Consider the following 24,438-nt stretch of genomic DNA (forward strand, 5'->3'; position numbering starts at 1 on the left):
ATCTGTGTATCGATTTTCAGCTTCATTTTGTAAGATCAAAAGTGGGTAAGAGAGTTCACCATCCTGATCTGGAAAAGAAGTTTATAGAGCTTCTTTTTAAATTTTCATAGGAGTCTTTATCAATATTATCTATCAGTGACGTTCCAAACCCTACTGATTGTTAGGTTGAACAATCAGTAACCATTTTTCTTCTAGTAATTGAATGTCTGGTTTATAGAACTAATAATATACTTTAGTGCAAATCAATTACCCTTTTGGTAGCTGTGTGGTGTTTCTATCTTCATTTACTGGCTTCTAGAACAGCATATAGAATGGATATCAAATTATGAAGAGGTATCTGCGGATTTTCTTTTACAGGATATATTCTTTGGACTAGGTGATCACTGTTGGTACCTTCTAACTGAAATATTCTATTCTTCCTTCTCTCCATGGCTGTTCCATCTCTTGCCCCACTCTATCTCAGAAGTGTGCCCTCTGAGCAGATGCCTGTGGTGCTAAGGGCCCCCCTTGCAAAGGTGAATTGCTAAAGTTGTTTTTTTCTCTCCTGGATACTCCTGGCTCCTATGTCTCTATAGAATATAGTGATTCAGACAGACAACTTACTTGTCAAAGCTAAGCCAAGTCCTGGGTCCAGTATTAACCTTTTCTTAAGCTTCTTGTCTGTCCTGTTCTTCCCTTGCCAGAGAATTGACTGTAAACTTTAGCACTTTAAAGTTCTTCCCCTTTAGCTACAAATGGTACAGCTTGCACAGGGGGACTTGGGTCTCTGCTGCTGCCACAGCAGATCTGATGTTGGATGTGCCATAGTCATGAAGCTGTTCTGTCACCTCTGTGCAGCCTATAGGAGCAGGATTCAGAGTGAAAGCAAAACCAAGGTAATTTCTTAATAATTAATCCAGATGATTAATAATTTAAAAAAACCAACAAACCAAAACATTTTCTTAGCAAGATAAGTCACCATGAAAAAAATGCCTCATTGATTTTGATCACTTTAGCCTGTGTGAACTATTAAAGTCTAACAATGATAATTTTATAAAGAATAAAATTTATCCCCAGCTGTCCTAGGGATGGCTGAACACCTGCCCTTGGAAGTGGTGAGTTAATTCCTTGTTCTGCCCTGCTTGTTTGGGGCTTTTGCTTTACCTATTAAAGTCTCTTTATCTCAACCAATGAGTTTTCTCACTTTAACTCTTCTGATTCTCTTCCCCATTCCAGAGGGGAAGGTGAGCAAGTGTCAGTGTGAGGCTGAGTTGTCAGCTGGGGTTAAACCACAACAATAAGAAAAAACAAGAAAGAGGAAGGAGAATATAAAAGAAGGGAGAAAAGGAAAAACAAACACGAATCAATATTAATTTCATGGATTTTCATCTCACAGCTTTTGCAGAGGATTTTGACTTCATTCTGCTCAGATTCAGCAGAAGGGCTTTGTATAGGAAATATTAAGAGAGTGCTGTCATATTTTTCATATGTAGAGTGGTTTATGTGTTCATGATTCTTGCTGTGGTAATGGGAAGAGGTGTAATCCTGAACTTTCAGTGAAATGGGGAAACCACTGAAAGAAGCTCTCTGGCTGACACAGACTGTAGAATTTATTTTCTTAACTAAAATTAAGATCTTTAATAAAAGCTCATTATCAGTCTACTGAAGTTTTTTATGCCAGTGAAGAGTGTGACAGTTCATCCACAAGTAACTATGGAGAGAGGAGTTCTTACAAAAGAATAAAACTTGCAGTCTTATTTTCAAGTCTCCTACTGAGTTAATATCACTGCAGAGCCCAAAATCCTCAGCCTAGATGCTTCTCCTTCATGCACACACTCCCTACACCCAGAGTACCTTCACTCCTCTTCAAGCAGAGGCAGATTTAGATGCTTTCTTCCTGCCCCCAATTTGGGTAGATGCCTTTTTTTGGTCCAGCAGTTAGTACCTCATTTTTTTTTTTGAGTTTCATGCTATTCCAAATGCTGGCTGCAACCACTGGTGATTATGACTCTAAAAGTTGTTTATTGTGAGGTTATTATGGTAGTTGAGTGGTATATTATTATTTTTAATCTGTATATAATGAGTAGTTCCAGTTGCTTCTGCTTGCTGTGACACCACAGTTTGTGCATTATTTGATTTGTAAAATGGCCTTTTCCTTGCTAATCTCCTCTTGGTTACCTCTCTGAGAGCTGTGTCCTGATAAATGTAGTGTTATGCATGTTCCAGTCTCAGGAAAATAATCATAGGATCATAGAATGTCTTGAATTGCAAAGAATCTTAAAGATCATCTAGTTCCAACCCCAAATAATGGATATGGATATGGAAGAAACACACTTTTGCTGTCATGTGAATAAATAATTCATAGAATCTTATTTTCTGCCCTGAGAGGCAGCTGTCTTGGAATAATCAAAATTTGACTTGATGTTGAGGAAATGCATACTCCCATCTGTTGCTAATCAAAGAAAATACACATGTAGTGAAATTCTTCAAATCATTTTGGTAGAACATAGTAATCAGACTCTGTAAATAAAGAAAAGCCTGTCTCCCATCCAGGCAGATTGGTTCAAATTGGTATTTACCTGTGTAGCAATTCATGTCTCCCTCTGGGCATTTCCTGGTCTTCCTTTTTGGAGTGTGCTGTTCTTTGGACCCTGAAAGCCCTCCTGTAAGTCTATTTCAGTGTCAGGTCATCAGTATCTTGGTGTGGAAGTGTCTCAGTATTCTGCTACAGATACAACATTTTCTGACTTTTTTTTCTCTCTTTCTTTGCCTTTTTTTTTTCCATTCACACTGCAGTTAGAATTTTCCTGGAACTGGTCTGTCTAGAGGTACAGGGAGTTACAAAAGGAAGGACTTGTTGTCTCTATGAGGATGTCCTTGTTCCGTTATTTTCTACTTTGTATTAGCTCATTTGTGCCAGAACCATCTCGCAGTCAAGATGGCCTCGAGCCTCTGCAGCCACTTTAATGTTCAGGGCAAACTACCTTCAGCACTCATTTCATTTCTTCAAAACGGTTTCTGTATGTATTTGTCCATTTTGAGGCTGACAGTGCCCCAGGACTGCCCCTTAGAAGGAGTGAAACTATTGGACTGGTGTGCACTGCTCAGAGAACCACAGGGCTGGGGCTGTGTGAGGAGACTGTCAACAGCCTTGCTGAAGTTTAGGTAAACACCAACCTCTGCTCTCCCCTCACCCATCCACCCTGCCATGCCATCACAGGAGGCTGTCAGATTGGCCAGGTATGATTCCCCCTTGGTGAATCCATGCTGACTCCTCCTGATGACCTTCTTTTCTCAAACATGCTTGTTGATGACCTCCAGAATGCTATCTTCCCTCACCTTTCCAGGGATGGAGGTGAGGCTGACTGCCCAGTAGTTTTCCTGGGTCCTCCTTCTTGCTCTTTTTGAAAATGAGAGTAACATTTGCTTTCCTCCCATCAAAAGGTGGTTGTTTGGTGATGCCAGATCCCTGGGGTCAACAAAAGCAAATAGGATGTTGCACCCAGTTGGTGCTTCTATGCATCTCTAGTTATGGTGATCCATAGCTACACCCTGGCAAAAATCCCCAGACGTCTATTCCACCACATATGAAAGACAGGATCCTCTCACCCAGTTTGATATTTTCAAATTTAGTCTTACCTTACAAGCTGCTCACCCCAAACTCTGCTCTTCATACGCTGGGAAACCTTTTAAATCACAGACATTTAAATGCTGTTTCTTTATCTTGCCCATTAGGACCAGTTGCCTTTGGGAGCTGTTAATGGAGTGGGATGATGTGGGAAAGGAATAAGAGAAAACATTTCTACTCCAAAAGAAGGAAATGTGCAGCTCCTGTTCTACTGTGAATCCAGGGATTTGGGGGGTGCTTAGAACACAGTAAGGTGAGGTTGCAGTCCCCCTTTTTCATGTAAAATGATGCAGGCCTGGTTAAAGCCTTGCACATTCTGGGGAGTGAATTTATCTTCAACATCCCTTGACAAAAAAGACTAAATTACAGTCTTGTGGAACTTTGATGCTTGGGTCTCCTAGCAACAGTGGTTCCTCCAAAGATGACCCCTGTCATTTCAGAGTGCCCTGACCTGGACATTTCAGGTAGCCTTCTATGGATATAATGAACTTTAAATAAGCCTTTCCTTTATGAAAGCCTCATTTCCCACTAAGCAGATTTTATTTCCAAATCTCATGATAGCTTAATGATAAAATATGATAATAGTTCTGGTTATTGTGAATAGAATCACAAAGAAGGTAAGTGGTTTCTTATTCATAAGTGCACCTGAATTAATGTTTAATAAGCTAACTGTTTTTAAAAACTTGTCTTTGAGGTCGAGAAAAACAACTCTTATTTACTGAATGAAGGGTTTAGGGCTTTACACCCAATATCTATTATTATTTTGATGCCTGGGATCCTACAGCATGACTGATAAGTAATTGTACTTGTCTGTCATATTTCTAAATTTCAAATTTTATTCCAAATTTTTTGCCCACCCCATTTTCAAAACTCAGGCTTTTTCTTTTCTCTGGGAAATAGAAAATTGTAATGAAAAGACCTCCGAGGGGAGCAAAAACTAACTGGAGGCTTCAGAGAGGTAGATATGAGTTGTGCACTGAGTGGTGCAGAGCCACCTCATGAGGGAACTTCAGAGATCTGTCCAGGCTGTGTTGCTGTTTGATACTCTCATTAATGGACTGAAGGATGGTATGGAAGTGATGCTTGCTCACTTTGCAGATTCTCTGGGTGAATGGATGAGTATTTAAGCTGATCATGATGTACTGAGGAACAGGATACAATCTGATGAGGATGAAACACTGCACTCATTCAGGAATAGTCACTTTCACCATCCAAGGAGGTACCAAAAAGCTGTGTAGATGTGGCACCTAGGGACATGGTTTTGTGGTGGACTTGGCAATGCTGGATTAATGGTTGGATTTGGTGGTTTTATGGTTATTTTCCAAAAAATTACAGATAAATGTTAAGAAAAAACAGATGCAGATAAACTGGTTCATATCCTGTGTCATTCAGGTTTCAGATACATAGATTATCAGATACAGCAACCTATATTTAGCATTTGACAATATATAGATTTATTGCCCCATATCTGAAATTAGAGATGCAGTTGGGTCCAGTGGCTGATAATCTGCACAATGAATCTAGTGTGCTTCTTTTTGGTACATGCAGTCTGCACTGCAGTTATTGCTTGCACTGTATTGGATGCATACATTGCCAAAAATGCATATATGGATCCTCTTCCACCTGCCATATTAATGGATTCACATTATTTCCTTCAACATTTATCAGTCTGCTGGAGAAGTCTCAAATAAATTTCTAAATTGATATCAGTTATCAGGATGTTAAAGGATGAGGGTGAGGCAGAAAAGGGATGGGGAAGTTTGTATTCACTTGGTACAGGTTTATGGTTACAAGAGTATGATATTGTCACCTAGGAAATGAAAGTGATTGAATAGAAAATGGCTTAAATGAAACACATTTCTAACTAGCTGTTGTCAAAGTGTTTAAACCACTTCAGTCTGGTCTGTTGGAGGATATCTACAGAACCAGAAGAACTGGTGCTCTGATCTATTTGAACACACCTGAAATTCAACAGCAACATTAACAATAAAGTATTGCTAGGTAAGAAGCATACACTCCTCAGGTTTAACAAAAAGCAAAAGCCATGGGCATGCAGCACATTTCTCTTTTCCTGATGACATCCCTCATCCACTGAAGCACCAGGTTTCTCTGTATTCTCATCAGAGCTCTTTGCACACATCAGTGGCAATGCCAGAGCACAAAGCAGCAAATTAATAAAAATGTTTTCATTCTGAAAAATGCAAAGAAATCAGTCAGTTACCTTATATTATAATTAAATAGCCATTATAACACTTGTCTCACCAAGTGAAAAATGAGGGGCCTGGTAGGAAAATACATGATGTTTTGAAGCATCTGATAGTGTATTGTTAAAGAAAAAACAGTATTCTACGGAGAGTACAAGACACATACAAAAGATGCTTAAGTGCAACAGGATAAATCAATTTGAAGCATGGAAACTGTGATAAAACACTGTATCATGTACAGGTTACACAAGGCAAGAAAAATGAATATTAAGATACATTTCTGGTCTGTATGCCTCTTTGTGCCATCTCTTGTCTGTAGGAATTATATAAAACAAGTAAATCAGTGTTAAAGTTTCAGTGTCTTGAGTGGTGTAAGTAAAATGCCATTAAAACACATTTTTGCACTTGTGTGAAATATGACAACTAAGATAAAGTTAAATAGAGTCACATAAATTTTACAGAAATACTGGATCTCATACAAAATCAGGCTGGAAGGCACCTTCACTTCCAAACTGGGTCAGCCATGGGGTTATACCAGGATGTTCAGGAATTTATGCAGTTGAATTTGGAAAACCTGCCCAGGACAGGGATTGGCTCTCTGGGCAAACTCTCTCACTGTTTGATTGCCCTCCCATTAAGAGTTTTCCCATGTCTCCAGTCTGAACCTCTCTGCTCTCAGTGTATTCCTGTGGCTTTGGGGTCACTGCCATGCCTTAAAGCCCATGGCTGGTCTCACCTGGGACCTCAGCCACACTCCTGTCTGTGCCCCTAGAAGTCTCATTTATTCCAGACTGTCACCTGCTCTCTGTCTCTCTGAGCACTGTGGTGGCTTTGCCCCCAGCCCTGGTCTGGCTCTGTCTCCTTTTGTCCCTGGCTGCTGTCTGGCCCTCTGAAGCTGTCACTGCTGGGGATGAAAATTGCATTTCCTCAGCTTCTTCTCACAGGGCTGTGCTCCATCCCAGACCCAGCTGGGCAGTTCTCTACCAAACCCACTGCAGTTCATGTTTGTTTGGAGAAACTCATCCAAGAGAATATCTTCTGTAACAGACAGAAGGCCACAGCTCTTCTTTTGACTGAATTCTGCTAACCTCCTGTCCATGGTGCTGTCGCCTCTTTCAGGGTTTTTACTTCCATTTCCTGGTGGTGTTTTGACTGATACAACTGGACTTCAGCCTTAGGATGCTTTATTGTCCTCATAACATTATCAGTCTAACAATTTAGCAGTAACAGACATTTGGCAATTAGAGCTAAACAATGAAAGAACAAGGGAATTTTGTAATAAAATTGTCTAGAACGTCTGTAATGGAAACAAAGTAAATAAACTTCTAAGTGATAAGTTGTATTTTAAATATTAATGTAATCATATAACATTTCATCACTTCATAGTTTTTAGTTAATAAAATTTTATGTATCAATGTGTATTTAAATCTGATTTTCTTAGCCTCTGTTTGGTAGATGCCTCAATAAATCCCAGGCACAAATTTAAGCACAAAAAACCCAATAAATATGAGCTTAATAAGCCAAAATACACTTACAGCCCTTTGAATTAAAACAAATAAAGGAGATATAGCTGGACAAGTCTGTAAAATCATAACAGAGTTACTATATAATAGTTTTTATAGCTGCTTTTATTTAAAATAAATATTACTTCTTGATTTGAAATTTTGAACCAACTAATAAGTTGGCACTTGCAGTAGAAAGGAAGTGTAGGTAGTGGTGGAAAATACAAATAAAGGCTTCCATGTCTGAAATCACTGTTGCAGATTTTTTTATTCTGGAGAAGTATTAAGTGTCTGTGCATGGTCTGCAGGTAGAACCTCTGCTTAAAATCAGCCCATGCCTGCAAAAAACTAGGCATAACAGCAAGACAGTTGAGAAAAAACATAAGCTCTCTCCATTAAAGTATCATTCCCCCAGTGAAACTCAATGGCTTTACATTTCTGGCCTAATATTATTGTAAAAGTTTTAATGTTGTGTGGCCTTTGGGCGAATCTGGTCTCAGGTGGGTGGCTTTTTGGTGACCCAGAGACTTTTGCTTCTTATCCTTTGCTGCTATTCCTCCTCAGACTATGTGGCTGCTCACAGCAATGGCCCTCAGCCAGATATCTTATTCTCCCTCTTGCTTGGAAATATTTATCTTAAGACCTTTCAGGAAATGCTGAGAGCCTGTGGAATTGCAAAACCACTCTCTCTCTTGAATCCCTGTTTGGGATCTGTATAATGCAAAGGCAGTTCTCCAGCTTCTGCTGCTTTCACATTCCTTTTACTTCAAATCCCTCTGGAAACTAAGCTCTGTTTTGTGTTCTTCATGAACAACACTTATTATTTCATGAGAGATTTTTCACAGGGATTTCTATAGCCTCTTTATTTCTAGGCAGAGCATAGCCATTGTCTAATCCCAGGTGTGTTTATGGTTAATATCTAAATTAAACTGTGAGCAGCTAGAACAGCTCAGGATATTTTGCATCTCATAATAGATGAATATTTAGATTTCCTGCCAAAAGACTGTGGCTCAGATGAAGCAGCCCCAATAGAAGAAGTAAATAAGTTAGGAACTTAATTACTGCCTCACATGATATGTATTCAGAAGTTTCTGTGCATAGCAAAACAAGTTCAGGGAATTGCAGTAATTTCCTTTGCCACTTTATTTGATTGTGTGGTGATGGAAAGGGAATAAGGTAACTTAATTTGCATTAAAATGATTATGATTTCTGTTTTTCAAAACTAAATATTCACTGTGAACATGAATAAGAATAAAACATCCCATTTAGGTGTTTTATTCACAGTCTTATTTTGCATCAGTGATAAATTACAGTGATTTTATATTCCCTCAACAGTATATTAAAATGTCTTGTAATAAACAGATGTTAAAGAAACACTCCTAAAAATATTGCACAGGCCAGTTTTACAGGGGAATTAATCAAAAGCTGTATGACCAGGAAAACTTTAGGAGAACTGGGACTCCTGCTAAAAGTCTGTATGGGAAGTGTTTACAGCCCCATGCTTACAAAAATAATTGTCAGAGGCCATAGATGGTTCCAGAGCAGATTATAAATCATGAGGTTTTAAAGTAGATCACCTCTGAGATTTCTTGAATTTGTTTTTCTGATTTGAAAGCCTTTAGGCTGTACATATTTCCTCTTATCTTCCTAAGCCACAGAAACTTGGAAACTTATTTTTTGTTCCCCAAATGAAAACCAAGATTATTATGTACAGACATAAGTTAGGAGCTTGGACTCCAAGAAAGAGCACCAAATGAATTGCAGAGCCATTGCTGAGCTTTCTTGTCCTGTTTTTCCTTTTTCACAAAACTGAAGGAGAGGTTTAAATGGCATGGACTGGATGAATCTGAATATATGAATTTTTGGCTGAGCACTTACTGGTGATGAAATGAAGCCAACACTAAGAACTGCCACTGAGGGCTCTGCTCTCCATCAGCCAAAATCCCAGACTCCTGGATAATTTTCTGTCAAGTTTAAACCAGTTGTTCTGGATTTGGAAGGATTTGGAATATTTTCTCACAAGTCAACCCTTTTTTTTTTTTAACCTTCTTTTCCTTTTCTTTTCCCTCTGATTATCAATATGTAACACAATATGAATTTTAAAGACTGCTGATTTTTTTTTCCCCTAACTTCTCCAGATACTAAAATTGCAACATGGCCTGATGGCTCCTGCAGTTACTCAGCAAGAGTTTCAGTTTCAAAGAGAAGTAGTTACTAAATCATGGCAGAAAAAGAGAGAAAACAGTAAAAACTCCTTCTGGTGTGTAGTTTGAAGCTTCAATCAGACTCTGTGAGGCCTGAATTGGTAAAGATGAGGAATGGGCTTTTCAGAGACCACATTTTCACTCAAGGAATCTGCATGGCTTCCTGAGCAGCTCATTTTACATTTCTCTTTGAAGTTGCCTTGTTTTGCTAATGATGTTGTGGTTAGAAACTACTACTACCTCTTCTTTTGTATGTGTAGCAGTTGGTCATCTTAGCAAAAAAGATCCATTATTTTTTCTGGGCTTCTTGGGCATTGTTATAAAAATACCAGTGTACATACATTCCTGCATTATCTTATTAGAATTTCTGTTCTTTCATATGTCTTCCATATCATAAACAAGGAAAAGCATTAATTTACACTCTTTTTTTTTTGTTTTGTTTTGTATTGTTTTGTGGGATTTTTTTGTTTGTTTGTGGGTTTGGTGTTTTGGTTTTCTATTTTTTTTGATGGAACAAAAATTTTATACTAGAAAATACATTTTTAGTTCAAAATTCTGTAGGTTTTTTTTTTTAAATGTATGTACCGTTGTAAATGTGGAATTATTCCTGTGAGGAATATTGGACTTGTTACCAAACTGAGTGCAGAACATGGCTTTCCAAGTTTTGTAAGAATTCATAAAATTCATAACATTCTTGGAATGAAAAACAAGACTATGGGTGACATTTCAAATCAGACTGCCTTTAGTGTGCCTGGACACATGAAGAAAATAGAAGCCATGCTGACAAGCAGAGAACAATGAACTGAAATAAAGAATTATTAAAATGTGGAAGAGCAGGAAGTGTGACAGAAAGGGGAAAAGCACCTGAGGCATTATGTGGATGAAAAAAGAAGAAGGGGTGAGCACAACCCACTGAAGAGAACAAAGGGCAAGATGCCAACTGCATGTGAATCAAAGGCTTAAAAATGTGAAATGCTAATTGAGATAAGGAAAAAAATTCAAAGGGCTTTCTTCTGGTAGCATGTTAGCTTCAGATATTGGGGAAATTTATGAGCAGGGAAAGAAGGGAGGTGGAGAGAGTATTCCAGATGTAAATAAAGCCATGAACTTCTTGAAGTACATCACCCCTGAGGGAAAGGCAAAATCTAAGTGTAAATTGGAACTGATATTCCTTTTTTGCAGTGGGCTGAGGGAGGATTTAATTCTTACTGTGCTATACCAGCCCAGACATCTGGGACACTGCTTCCAAATTTAGAAGAATCTTTTAAGGCACCAAAATCTGTATTTAGGGATCTGAATAAATGGGTTATCTCAAGGGCTTAGCCCTAGCATTCTCTTTTCTCAGACAACTAGCAGGTGCATGTATTTCCTTGTGGACAGAGACAAAACAGATGACCAGTGCTTGTCATAATGAAATATCTGTATTATACCTGCAAATAATTATGAGCCTTGCTGGACTAAATGTTATCTATTTGGTTCCTGCTGATAAGACTTGTACTACTCAGCATTTGGCTTAGACCATTGTAGTTTTTGAATGTGGAAAGAAACATTTCAGTGACTATGCCTCACATGTCCTTTGGAGAAAACAATTATTTTTGTATAATTCCTTCTTTTCCAGTATAACTGCATGGAGACAAAATAAGTTAGAAAAAAAAAAATCTGTTCCTTTTATTTATTTATGTCTCCATGTTATTCCTTGATACTAAAAATGAAATTCAGAAAAAATAATAAATAATCGAAGTTAAATATGCAAAGGACCTTCAGTGCTGGGGATACAGACACTCTACTGTGGTACAGTGCTGGAGCTCTACTTTCTTCACAGCAGGTTGTTTACTTAAAAATATACTGTTAAATAAACCTTGAATTCTCTCAGGTTATTTGTTGATGTCATTGTAGTTGCAGTTGAAATAGCCTAGAAAACAAAATTCAGGTGAGAGGCGGATGAACTGATGTTTCAAGTTGGTTTGATTACAGTCATTGCTTTCATCCTGTGAAATTTTGTCTTAATGAAACGTGGTAACCTCTTAGTGTCAGACAACCTTTGAGGGATGCATAGCCTTAAACTGTGGCTGTAAACCATGATTTCTCTCTATGGGGATTTCAAGAAGCCTGCCAACATAAATGCATATAAATCTATCAAACATGCACAGCACTTTCTGAAGAAACATTTTTTATTACAAATATTGCATGGGGATAATGGATTGCAACAGTTATTTATTCCTTTTTTTTTTTTTTTAGGGTGAAATAGTTTTTGATGCACTTTTCAAGACAAATGGTCAGCACTCCAGCTGTCCTTAAAACACAGGTGAGAAAACTTAATACTATAGTACAAAGCATAATCCCATAACATAATCCCAAAGCATCAACTATGGGTATCTGTTGCCCCTTCTGAAAAATCCACTCCCCATAGCTTGTGGATTCTCCATGGCTGACATGAATTAAATAAAATTAAATTCAGCTTTCCTTTCACTAACAGAACTGCAACGAACTGTTCCCCCTCAGGCACAAACTTCCCTTATTTGGACATAGCATGGTGGAGGAATCTTTCCTTTGTTTTAGCACTGTAAGACTTTGTCATCTCCTCAGCAGTGAGACAGGGGAGCAGTGAGATGCTAACACAGACCCAGCAGCTGCCAGAGAAAAAACAGCCTGTTTTGAGCTCTGCTGCACATTAAGAGCAACTCCCCTGCACTGCATGTGGGGAAGACTTGCCAGAGCAAGCAGTGCTCTCTATGTAGTGAGAGCTGCAAAATCAGTGAGTAGAATAGTCCCAGGGAAAGGGCTCTTGAAGTACTGAAATAGTACCTCTTCCTTCTTCTTTACACTTTTAAAAATATTTTTTCTATTTTCCTCTCTTCAGGGCTGTGCTGTAATGATATTAATGAGCTCTTAAGAGTTCACTGATATAGGAATCTCATTGTAGGGTAAAGTAATAGTATGAAAGCCTAAAATTCAAGAAATTTAATTGTTTTAATTAGGAAGTTGCACAGGGAGCTTGAGGGTGTGCACCATGAGCACTCAGACACTGCATTAAAGAGGAAGGTAAGTGAAGTCCTCAAAAGGCTCACAAAGGCATGCACAAGACACCTGTGGTGATTTGTTGAGGAGGATGTGAAGCTAGGGTTATACCTGACTTCACAGCTCTGTGACTTGGGTTGATTCATCTTCATGGTTCAATTCACCTCACTTAAAACTTCTTCAAAATTGCATCCCTAAAGTGCTTACATTTCACCTTAAAGTAAATGGTGGCGTGTGCAATAAATAAGATGATACCTCACTGATGAACACTTGTTACAGTGCTTACATAAGAAGCTGATTAAGTTACAAGAAGTTATTTCTTATATTTGTTGCACTGAAGCAGCTTAATAATTAAATACTGCCAAGTGCTGTCTGATTGCCTGTGCACATCCTTTAGACTGCTGAACCACTTTACCACATAAAAAGTGTGACAGCAAGTTGGGCTGTAGTGCTGAGAGAGCCTGAATCAGTCTCATCTTCGAGGAAGATTGGAAAACAAACTCTTGAAAGAGCACCTGCAGTCAGTGGGTGAGCAGCTCGTTTGGAGAGCCAGGGGTGGTCAGAGCCCTCAGAGCTTGTGATGAACCAGCAGCCCTGGGGTGAGAGATGGACTTGAGAGGGCAAAGCAAGGGATGAGAATGTGCACCACATCAAGTGCAGATGATGCTCTTTATGATTTCCTGGCTCTTCTCACTCTTCAGTAAGGGTAATAAGCAGTCTTTGAGATCATGGCTCAGTTTCACTAAGGCTTGGTGAAAGAGATGGGGCAGATGGTCCCAGCTGAACCTTTTCTTTGGTGTCACAAAAAACGTACTGGAGATTACTTCGGAGAAAATGCAGCTTTGCTGCAAGATTTCACTTTCATTTCAGCATTTATGTGTACAAAATTAGTCTTATCTTCACATTTTGATTGTCTTTACATACAGTCCAGTGCAACTTAGAAGGTGAGTACTTTTCAAGAGTGATCCTAGCACCAAGACTATTTTTTTTCTCTCTTTCTATATATTTCTCTTCAGAACTGCCAAATGTCACATTGCTATGCCCTGCCAATCACTCTGAGGAGTTACTTAGCATCTGCCATGCTTTCCAGCTTGCTGCAAGATTAGTGCTAATAGCAATACCTAAAAACCACCATGCAGAGTGTTATGATGATTAGTTGTTGACTTATGTTTGCTGCAGAACATGAAGTGGGAAATTACTGCCATCCTCGTGAGCAAGATCTTGCCTGTGTGTTCAGTAACTTACAGCTCACTTCTGTTTGCCTGTAAAATAAAAAGCATCTTTAAAGGAAGCATGGACACATAGCAGGACTACAACAGGAGCAACTTCAGTGAAAGGATTGAAAAAGTCTCTCCTGTCACAATGTCTTTAGTCTGACAGAACCATGTGCTTTGTTTTGCTCCAGGTATCTTTTGTACCAGCACACAAAACATTTCATAAAATATAGGAAAAAAAAAACCCCAGACAGTTTGAAAAAAACTCTGCTTGCCCTTTCTTGACAACAGTAGGTCTTGACAAACTGCACTGGCTCAAAATAAATTGAAATTGTTTTGTGGTAAGTTGAGCATGATCTCCTGGGCAGTGTCATGGAACATACCTGGGCTTTCTATATGGGATGAAGAACAATGAAACATCTATAATGAATAGATGATATGGTTTTGGGTCTGCAGACGCTGTCCCACGTGTCTGTAGGATTTCTGTCTCAAAGGAGTGTAGCTCTGCTTTGAAAAGTAACAGTAAAGAAAAGAAAACATTGAGGTTTTTAGAGCCATTTCCACCTTTTTCTGCTCACACCTCTCTTGCTGGGAAACCTCACTGCAGCCAGGGAATTGGATGTCAGACTACTGAAGGTGGGGAAAGAAAGTTGTTTTGCTTCTGGTGATCACCTCCTGTAACACCACACAGGCTGCTTCCCGGGGAGCTAAAGCAGAGCTCACCTGCTCTTCTCCCTTCCCAGCTGTGCTCCATGTGTTCTGGGAGAGCTGCACAGCCCCTTTCCCTCCCTGGCTGCCCGGAGCACGCTGGAGCTGCGGAGGAGTGTGGCTGCAGAGCTCTGCCAGTGCTGGATTTCCTCCCTGGGGAGGATGTGTGAGAGTCCCTGAGTCACCCACTCTCGAAGGGATGAGTCCACTGAACCGTGCTGACCTCCACACCACCCGGCTTGTTCCCTCTCTGTGCCGGAAAGCTCCCGCGGTGCCCAGCAGAGGAACCAGGCAATTGGCAGCAAATTAACCGAGGAGGGAACTTAACGAGGCGCTTGGTGTGAATGTCACTCCCAACCCCAGGTCACCCCCCATGTTCACATCTTTCTGTTCCTGTAGGCAGCTGGGGTTTTTTGTAAAATACTCATTAAAGGAAGAACATTTCCATGTATTTCACTAGTAAGACAGTCAAGTGGGAAGTTACCTATTTTTCTGTGCCACATGCTGCAAAGAGATGAAAGGCAGTTGTCTTGCTGGAAGGTGTTGCCATATAAATCACAGGAATTGTTACCAAGGAAAAATGAATACTGAAGGAGTTCTTGCTATCCATCCAGCAGACAGAGACTGGAGGGAAAGGATGAGACATGCACTTCCCATTAACCACAGTAGTTACAGATCTTCAAAGTTTTAACTGATTTCAGCATCAAGGAAATGAAATCTACTGTTGCTATGGGAGAGGACAGATAAAACCAAAGTATTTGAATGTAGAGTGAGCACAGAGTTGAAAAAGGTTGATGTGGAGTGATCAAAGGGAATTCTTCATCCTTCACAGAAGATGGAAAGAAGAAATTCAGCTGAGGAAAAAAATTCTTTCAGTAACATTAAAAAGAGTGAAAGAGATATTTCTATACACAATTTTCTTTATGCAGATTGCAGAAATCATACATTTTCAGAAGTCTTGGTAAGAATGGACTATATACACAAATGAATAGAGACAGAGAGAAACCCTCATGTAAAATTAAAGACAAAACAAAGAATCTTCATCCCAGCAACTCTGGTCTTACCAATATTTTAAGAACTTGTTTCAATTTCTCACTTCTCTCACCTGCCTCATATCTTATGGCAAAAATTTTAGCAGACTGAATTTGACTTGTTGGGCAGTTCATCTACATATTCAGCTTTCCTTTCCTGAAGAGTAAAATGTCACCTCACTGAATAATTGCAATCCCTGTTTTGTATTAGACAATTACATCTGCTTTAAAATCCATACAATTTGTTTGCTTTTGGCTGTGAAGTGGAAGCTTCCTCTCCACATTTTGGGACTGTAATGAAAGAAAACCTCTGTTCCCAAAGGAATTTCATCCATTTGAATTTTTCAACAAATAAATTATCTGCTACTTCTGGAATGCCTTAAAAATTATGAAGTACCTTTCTTGTCCTAAATACATGATATTATAGGTTTGCTAAAAATAACAACACTTGGCAGTTTGATGACAACAGCCTTTAAAGTAGAGACATTTGAACTGCAGCTGTCTTCTGTCTTTAAGGCAGTAACAACGAACTTTATCATTCTGACAGGAAAATATGACCAAGATGCCTTACTCTGCTACACTCAATTTTTCCTAATTGCACTTTTCTCTGAATCTCCTTCCTACATCTTGTCAGCTTCACATCTCTTGGATCTTCATTCTGGCAATTTTATTTATATTCTATTTTCTTCTTCATTTACTCTTTTCACAAAGGAGACTAATCACTTCTTCACACTGATGAGTTCACAAAAGTCCCCTTTTTTCTAGTCACCTATGTCCTTTTCCCAAGTTTTCTCTGCTGCCCTATGACTTTTGACTTTCAGAGTGCAGTTTTCTGCATTTGGTTGTTTTACTTGAACATTTAATTGCTTCTCATTCCTGCAGACATTACTTTCCTGACATTTTATAACAAGACTTAATCAGGACATTTGCACTCATTTTTATGGCAATAATCAGTTGAAACCAGAAGTGGCTCTGGAAGAAGATAAATTTTTTGAATTTCTGTAGATAAACTTCTAAAAAGTTTTGAAAGTATTAGAAGCAATTTTTATCAGCACTTTGAGAATATTTCTATTTGCCAGCTAAAAACTCCTTGAAAATTAAAATATTAATTCTGAGGTGGGATTAAAGGAATCCTTTAATTTCTTACAGTCCTGCTTCTCTCCTCTGCTTGAATTTTAATTTTAAAGGGTACTATTTCAAGGCCTGCAGCAGTGAGGAAGGACCATCTCACAGCCACCTGTATCAGGGTGTAAGGGTAACATGAACCAGGCACAAGGACTTTGGCACATAGACTTCCATCTGCAGGGTGATGTGGGAGAAGGGTAACACCTTTCCTGATAAAGATGCTTGTCAGGCATGCTCCAGTCTTCCCTCTGGTTAGAATTTTCCTGTGCTGTTTATTTTTTCACAAAGCTTTTATTTCACAAGTGCTCTCCACATTTCTTAGTGCTCCTGAGATATTTGCCACCTGATTGTTTGTGACACAGCTTGGTTGCTCTGGGAGTGCCTCACAGGAGCCCTGCTGAGGAGAGCTCAGCTAAGCATGATTCAGAAAATAAGTTAGAAATGTGGCTTGTTATTCAACACACAACAGAGCAATACAGGAAGGATAATCCATTGGTGTAAAAAAACCTAAAACCTGTGGTGGAGCTGCTCTTACAATTGGACAAAGTTTTCCATGCTAAGCTGGGCAAAGACCCACAAACTTTTCTAGTACCAGAAGCTCAGCACAGAAGCAGAAGTTACACCTGTCTGCCTCAGAGCTGGCAAAAATTGCTCACTCAGTTTGGGGCTCAATTCAGCTCAATTTGTTGTTAATAAAAGATGTAGGCCGTGTAGCCACATATCTGTATTTGTTTGTGAATCTGCAGCCTGCTAACAAATACCAGATTTGTGATTATATTTACATTTCAGCACAAATCATTCAAAGGAACATGATCAGACAGTGAAACTACCAACTGAGAGTTCATGTTTTCTTAATGATGGAGGTTTGAAAATACAGACAACCTGGAAGCTCCATTTAGAAACTATTGGGTAAATGCAAAACTGACAGGGTGAATTTAGTTGATTTAATCCAGATGTTTGCATTTTAAGTAAGGGAGAAGACACATCAATGAAAATTTATAAGAGCAGTGAAAACATGCATAATGAGACACTGGAGAGAAGAATGTAGACCAGAAGTGTCAGTGAGGATTAAGTGTATGAGTGTTTTGCTCCATTAGTATGTATTAGTGCAGCCAGCCATGTTTGAATTTCAATTTGACATAATTTGGAAATGCATTCTGTTGTAACGCTTTGTTAAATTGTGTACTGGGGATTTCAAGAGAATTTAAAGGAATCAGGCACTCTGGTGCCACCAAAATTCAGTGATCCATCTGTGGTCCTTCCCAAACTGTGGTGGTTGCACATCTTTATCAAAACTATCCTAATTACTTCAGTGTGGGTCATTCCCACCCCAGATAAGGCAGTGCCTGAATTTTTTTTCCCCAAAACAGAAGTCAAAAAAGGATTGGGCCAAGTACTGCCCTGAGCTTTCCCTGCTGTGAAAGCACTTATTAAGAGCCAGTATATGGCAGTATTGCAGCTTTGCCTGTGTGCCCACAAGCATTCATTGTGTTGCCAACTCTCCCTGCAGCACTGACAGTATCACCAATACAGCAGCATCAGATTGAGATTTAGACCTGGAATTCAGGGATTGTGACTGACCCTCTCACAACCTGAGATGACATATTTCTTCACTGGGTCCCTATTTTTGGTGGGACCAAACACAAGTCAGATGTTTTCAAATTCCTCACAGCATCTCTCTATCCTGTTTCATTACTTTATTTCAGTATGAAAATATAACTTGCCAGAATAAACTGTTTATTATATTTTCAAGTATCCTGATACACTCAAACTAGAGCAGACTTAAATACATGTAAAAAGACATCTCTATATTATCTGTCAGTGAAGCTTTCTTTTTTTTTTATCCATAAAAACTGTGACAATGGCCAATGGCAGGACAGGGATACAGTCTAGTTAATTGTGAGCTTTGGCCAGATCTCTCTTTTAATTTTTCCTTTTTTTCTGTCTTTGTGCCTTTTGTATTCTTAGTTGCCTGATTGGCCAGTAACAAAAAGGAGATTTCTCCCACCTAGAACATGCTACAGCCTGTCTGGTGACTAAACCTGCAGTGTTGGCAAAAGGCAATGCAGATTGAAGGTGTGGGCAGATAACCAAGACAATTTGAGAACATAAAAAATGATTAGGTGATAAACCTGAGAAACAAAATATCTAAAGAAAAATGGGTATAAATTTATGAAGCTGAAATGGTTTTGTTATCTTTAAGCAAAACATGGCATTTAACATCAATCCCACAGTTTAAAATGAATATTATTTAGGAAATAACTATGTAAAATGAAAATGAGCAAGGATCTCAGGAAGACCACCTTGACACTGTAAGGAGTCCTTCATGCTCCTGAGTGCTGTGAAGGTTTACCCAGGGCTTCAACTACATGCTGGCTTGGATTCAAGTAGTCCTTGAGTTTGTTTGCCTCTGCCTTCACCCTCAGCTACTTACAAACCATCTGAAAGAGAGAAATATACCTTCATCTCTGTGCCAACCTACTTCCTTGCAAAAGCTTTCAGGAAAATTATTGAGGTGGGAGGGAATCTTTGTCTCTTTTGTTGAATAGCAGCTGAGGATTTCGCCTATACCTTCATTCTGCTTCAGGAATAGAAATTGATCATGTGTCAAATAAATAGGTTTTTTTATTTTTCTGAGACAAATTATTATGAGACAAATGTACTCTCTCTTCTTTATGTCTGGAATGTGTAACATATCAGAGATTTTTGATACACATTTGATAGGAAAACTGTGCAGGACAAGCTTACAGCAATACCCCTATTAGAGTATTTTGTAGTTGAAATCATTACTTCTGAGTTTCATATTTGACTTCCCATCATTAATTCCACTGTGAAAAGCCAATTTGATGTTGAACATAAAGAACAACTGCTGAAGTTCACAATCTGGAGAGATTCTCATTAATTTAAATGGAGTGGCAGGAACTGACCCCGAGTTAGTGAGGACACTTGGTTTTGTGTGTGCATTTGTTTTAGGCAATGAAAATATGGTTTGAGAGCACTAATAGCATCTGCCTTAGATAAAAACATATGAGCAATTGCCTGGAGAAGCATTGAGGCGCTCACCTGGAAAACACAGTGTTTAAAGCATTATTTTCACACCCATATTTGTCTTTTAGAACAAAGCATTAGAGACATTCAGTCCCCAAGAACTAGAGCAACGATTTCAGGTTTTCATTTTACTGAGACAGACTGTGAAGATGATTGAGCTAAAGTAATTTTTTTACATCTCTTGTCACAATTTTCATGACAAAACGCAACTTCTAGACCTACTTTAGTTCTAACTAGCAATTATGGGGTTGTTTATTCTTTTAACACTTGACACTTCTAAGTACATCAAAGAAAAGTGCAGTTATACTCCTCTACAGTCAGATCTTGTCATTGTGCTTCAGGAAGTCGACGTATTTCTGGAAAAGAAAGATTGTGAACAGCTCAATATTGCAATGACATGTTGCTAATTTTATGCCAGTGTGGCAGTGGCTGGGCATGGTTAGCAAGAAATTAAAAAGAAAACTTGGTAATTACTCTCAGAGAAGGCCACAATACTAAACACTTCTCAAAGAGGGCATTTGCCTTTCAGTTTGGATGCCCAATTTGCCTACAATGCTATCAAAATTCTTCCCTATAATAGTCTTAGATCTGTCTGTTTACACATTATGTGAACAACAACAGAGGAATATGATTTCAGAGATCATAAATTTATAAATATTTCCCAATTTGCAGACAGTACTGTGTTCTGTCTGGCATCATTGGTACTTATAAAGTGGATACTTGTGATTGTTATTTTTACTCTCTGATGAGGAAGAAAAGAACCTGATATATCATACTTCATATGAAATCACTAAGAAATGTGAATGACAATTTTACTGTTTTTTGAAAGAATTAGTACTACATATATTTTTGAACTGTGGGTATGCAATGACGTTTATTCTACTCCCTGTGTATCTGTTTTTTAAGTATACAGATGGTCATGCTGCATTAGACCTGTAATGAGGTCTGGTTCCAATTCTGACAGGAGGCAAAAGCAGGTAAATGGGTATTAGTATGGAGGATGATATATTACAATGTTTACCAGAGACTCTTTTCTTTGGCTGTTGTGCTTGCAGTACACTCAGTATTTTTAAAGAGAAGTATAAGCATATACAACATTAGTTAATGGTTCCAGTATCCGTTTTGATGGCTAATTTTTTCTCAGCATTGTGTGGTGTTAAGTGGGTGGCTGAAAAATAAGAAAAAAAGGCAAGATGAAAGCAAATTAATGCTCAGAAATTTTCTGAGCATTTTGGAACAGGAATGTTCTGTCTGCTTTGTAGATGAAGTTTGCACGTGAATACAAAACTGTGGTTTGAACATTTTCTTCTCCCAAACCTGTGCTGATCTCTCCTTTAGGAGATGTTTTCTCTCTAGCTATGGCTTCCTGCTGGGTCAGACAGAGTGAGCTCACACACCACTTGCTTGAGAAGAGAAAAGAGAAGAGAAGAGAAGAGAAGAGAAGAGAAGAGAAGAGAAGAGAAGAGAAGAGGAGAGAAGGAATTCTAATTCAAAGTGGTGGCAAGGTTTTGAACGTGTTTTCCATGCCAACAAGATGCACTGCCCAGCATGCTGGTTTGGTGGGAGTGTGGGTAAAAAATGATGTTTCTTTCTTTGTTATTCACCAGAATTTTCAACCTCTACAAGAGAAAATAGTTCTGTCAGAACAAGTTTCTGAAAATATCTTTTATTTTTCTACCAGCAGACATTCTCTGATTAAAAAAAAAGTTGTTCTGAAAAATGCCACACCAACACCTACTTTTGATCTTGTTGAGATCTTGGGACAATTGGTTCTTTGAATTTGAGTAAATGCATTGCTGCATGTTATAGTTGAATGTTCTTTAGCTCTTGTTTTGTCAGAAGACATAAATGGGAATTAATGCTATTATGCACTGGTTGCTGTTAATTACATTCTTCCTTAGTGAAACAGAACAAACAGTTTTTATACATTTTTGTAATGTTAGTTACTATATTTTATTGTTCTGCCTTCAGTCATCTGAAGTCAACCTAGGTCATCTTTAAATCCCAGATGCTTTGAAACTTCTTTTAAAGAAGTCTAGAACTGGCCTCTTTATGATGCTTCAGTAGGAGATTTCAAGAAGAGATTGAATACTGCTAAACCACTTGATTCTGATGTTGGCTTCAAGGTCCCAGGTGTATACTCTGTACCTTTTATAACTTTTTGTCCTTGGATTTCTCAGTTTAAAGTCCCCAAGATAGAACAGTAAGTTACATTAGTCCTTGTAGGCTCGGTGACAGACTAATCACAAAGCACTCATGACTGGAGGAAAAGAGCATGCAGATTAAAGCTCAGTGCTGAGATTCACAGAAGTATTTGGGTGTGTAGGACTAAATCCACGTGGGGACCAGGGTAAATCAGTGCCACTGAAGCCACTGGTCATGTGCCACTGGGATCCCCAGAGCTTTTGCTCAGAGCTTGCCCTCTGGCCCAAGGGATGCTGACATGTCTGTCAGTCAGTGCTCAAAATGCCCCTAATTCTGATGCCACGGAGAGTCTGGGAGCCTGACTGGCACAGGGGGTTTTCAAAGCAGACTTGCAGACATTCTCACACAAATCACAGGATGTGATCACCTCAGTGCCCACAGCCTCAGGGCTTGAAGCCATGAGATTCCCTTTAACCCCTGGGCTGAGCTCTGTCCCTAACACAGCCCAGCTGCAGATCACAGGTTTTAGGAAAGTCCTGTGTAAAGTCAGATCTGGTAAGAGACCCAGAGAGATCAGCTCTTGTGAAAAGGCCCTGATATGAGAATCCTGCCAGAGCTGAGCTCCTGCAGCAGAGGGAAGGGAGGTCATTGCCTGATCACCTGCACAAGTGCAGGATGCAAATGACTGCCATTCAACATCATATCAAATTTAAACTTCTCTGCATGCATAAACAATTTTTCCTTCTTCCTCACCTTGTCTAGTCTAATCCCATGGGTTACTCCTGCCCTCACAGCCTTTATTCCTGCCTTTCCCTATGGCTGCAATAGTCTACCTGAGGTGGACCTATATTTTTTAGTTCAGGGCCCCAGGGTCACAAGTATATATGAGATGTTCCAACACAGTTAACAAGCTAACCCTCTAATGATGCAAATTTTCACAGCACCATTGCTGGCAAAAAGCTATTACAGTCTCTGTGATCTGAAGGCTCTGGAAGTCCTTCTCTTAGGCATCTGTGCATTAGGAACCCTGTCATGAAAATTTAGCATTCTTTGAAATGTCCCTGCACTATCATTCATTAACTCATAACTACTCATAGAGAGCTGTTTGTATAATGGGCCTAAAAGCTGATATTTCTGCTCTATTGTGTATTCCAGTTATGCTCAAGATTAAAGAGAGCTCTGCCTTGCTGGGTACACAGTTTATTTTTCCATCCCCTGTCATTTTAGGTTTGTCACTTCAAAGACCTCTTTGAACCTGGATTTATGTTAGCTAATGACACAGAAGCTCTCTGCATACAGCTTGGCAAGAATAAAGCATATTAACAAGTAGACAGGTTTGCTCCCAGTGGGTGGTTTGTTTGCATGTTCTGCTTTCAGTGGTGTAGAAAGGTTTCCCTCCTTTCTCAGGGGTGGTGCTGTTGTTTCTTTCTCCATGTTTCTGCCAAGTGAGGTGGCATCACACAGATGGGACCCAGTCTGACACAACCATGATAAAACTACCAAATTATCTGGAAGGACAAGTCCTTCAGTGTCTATGTGTGTGTGCAGTCACAGAGGTATTGTTTTAGTGAAACAACTCAAAATACTTCATTTTATGTTTTAAAATATTTATGAATATTTGTGCCCTGGGTAGGTTTAATAAAGTACTGTCTGAAAAATTTTAACATTAATGGTCTAGGTAATTTCATTTTAAAATTCATGAAGTCCTTTTGCTGAGCTGCTCTTTTTCTTTCTCAAGTAAGCTGTTGCAGTTTCTGAGTTATTGGCCAAAATATGATTACTGGCACATCAAACTAGCAACAGCAGCCTTGCTTTTTCCTTTATAGCTTTATGAGGACCAGTTTGTTAGGCATGTAGACCTTTGGGAAGGTGGAATAACTGTTCTGTCTTGACTGATTTTCTTCTCACCTTGAGATGGGGTGGAGGACAAGCTGCAGAGGATGCAGTAGGAATGTGCTGTGGTAGTTATGGTCAGGTAGTAGTGCTGCAGGGCCAGCAGGGAAGTGAAAGGAAAAATTCTCTTCAGAAAGCAAGAATATGGGCAGAAAATGGGCAGAAAGTGTCTTACCAATTGGATGAATGGAGATATCAGTTCTAAGACTGTATTGAAAATAGGATCACATGTTGGCAAGTGTAAATCAAGTGTGAAGTTCCCTTCAGCCAGGATGCTAATGTGTAGAAGGAGTACAGGTGCACCACTGCAGTCGTAGTTTTGGAAAGGGCAAAAAGGAAACACATCCTATAGCCAAAGCCAATGTTTTGCTGTTAGTATAATTAGCATCTTAACAGCCTCATCCAGGAATGTTTATAATCCAATTTCAATTACTACAGTAAAAAAAAAAAAGAAAAGAAAAGAAAAAAGGAAATTAATACTGACATGGAGCAAAAGCCTCAGTAATAACAATGCAGTTAAAATTGTAATACACACTCTTTCTTGCAGGTAACCCTTTCCCTGGTTATTTCACCCACTGGGTCCCAAGGTTGGTGGCTTCACCCTATTGCACCTGTGGAGGAAGATGAACTATCAGCATCATGAGAAGATGATGAGAGAACAAGATATCAAGTTTATGGTTTCTTCATTTTGTTCTCACATCCACTTGGAGTAATTTTTATTACAGCTTTTACACCTTGA

General features: G+C 39.0%; 1 long non-coding RNA gene across 1 annotated transcript; it reads left to right on the forward strand.

The window, feature by feature from the left end:
• Nucleotides 1–461: 461 nt before the first annotated feature.
• LOC146438754 (uncharacterized) lies at nt 462–24,438 on the forward strand. The gene is made up of 2 exons (XR_014852119.1): nt 462–515; nt 24,247–24,438. It is a non-coding gene; the product is annotated as an uncharacterized LOC146438754 (long non-coding RNA).

Source organism: Lichenostomus cassidix, chromosome 4, assembly GCF_008360975.1.
Source record: "Lichenostomus cassidix isolate B80296 chromosome 4, HeHo_3.0, whole genome shotgun sequence".
NCBI classification, from domain to species: Eukaryota; Metazoa; Chordata; class Aves; order Passeriformes; family Meliphagidae; genus Lichenostomus; species Lichenostomus cassidix.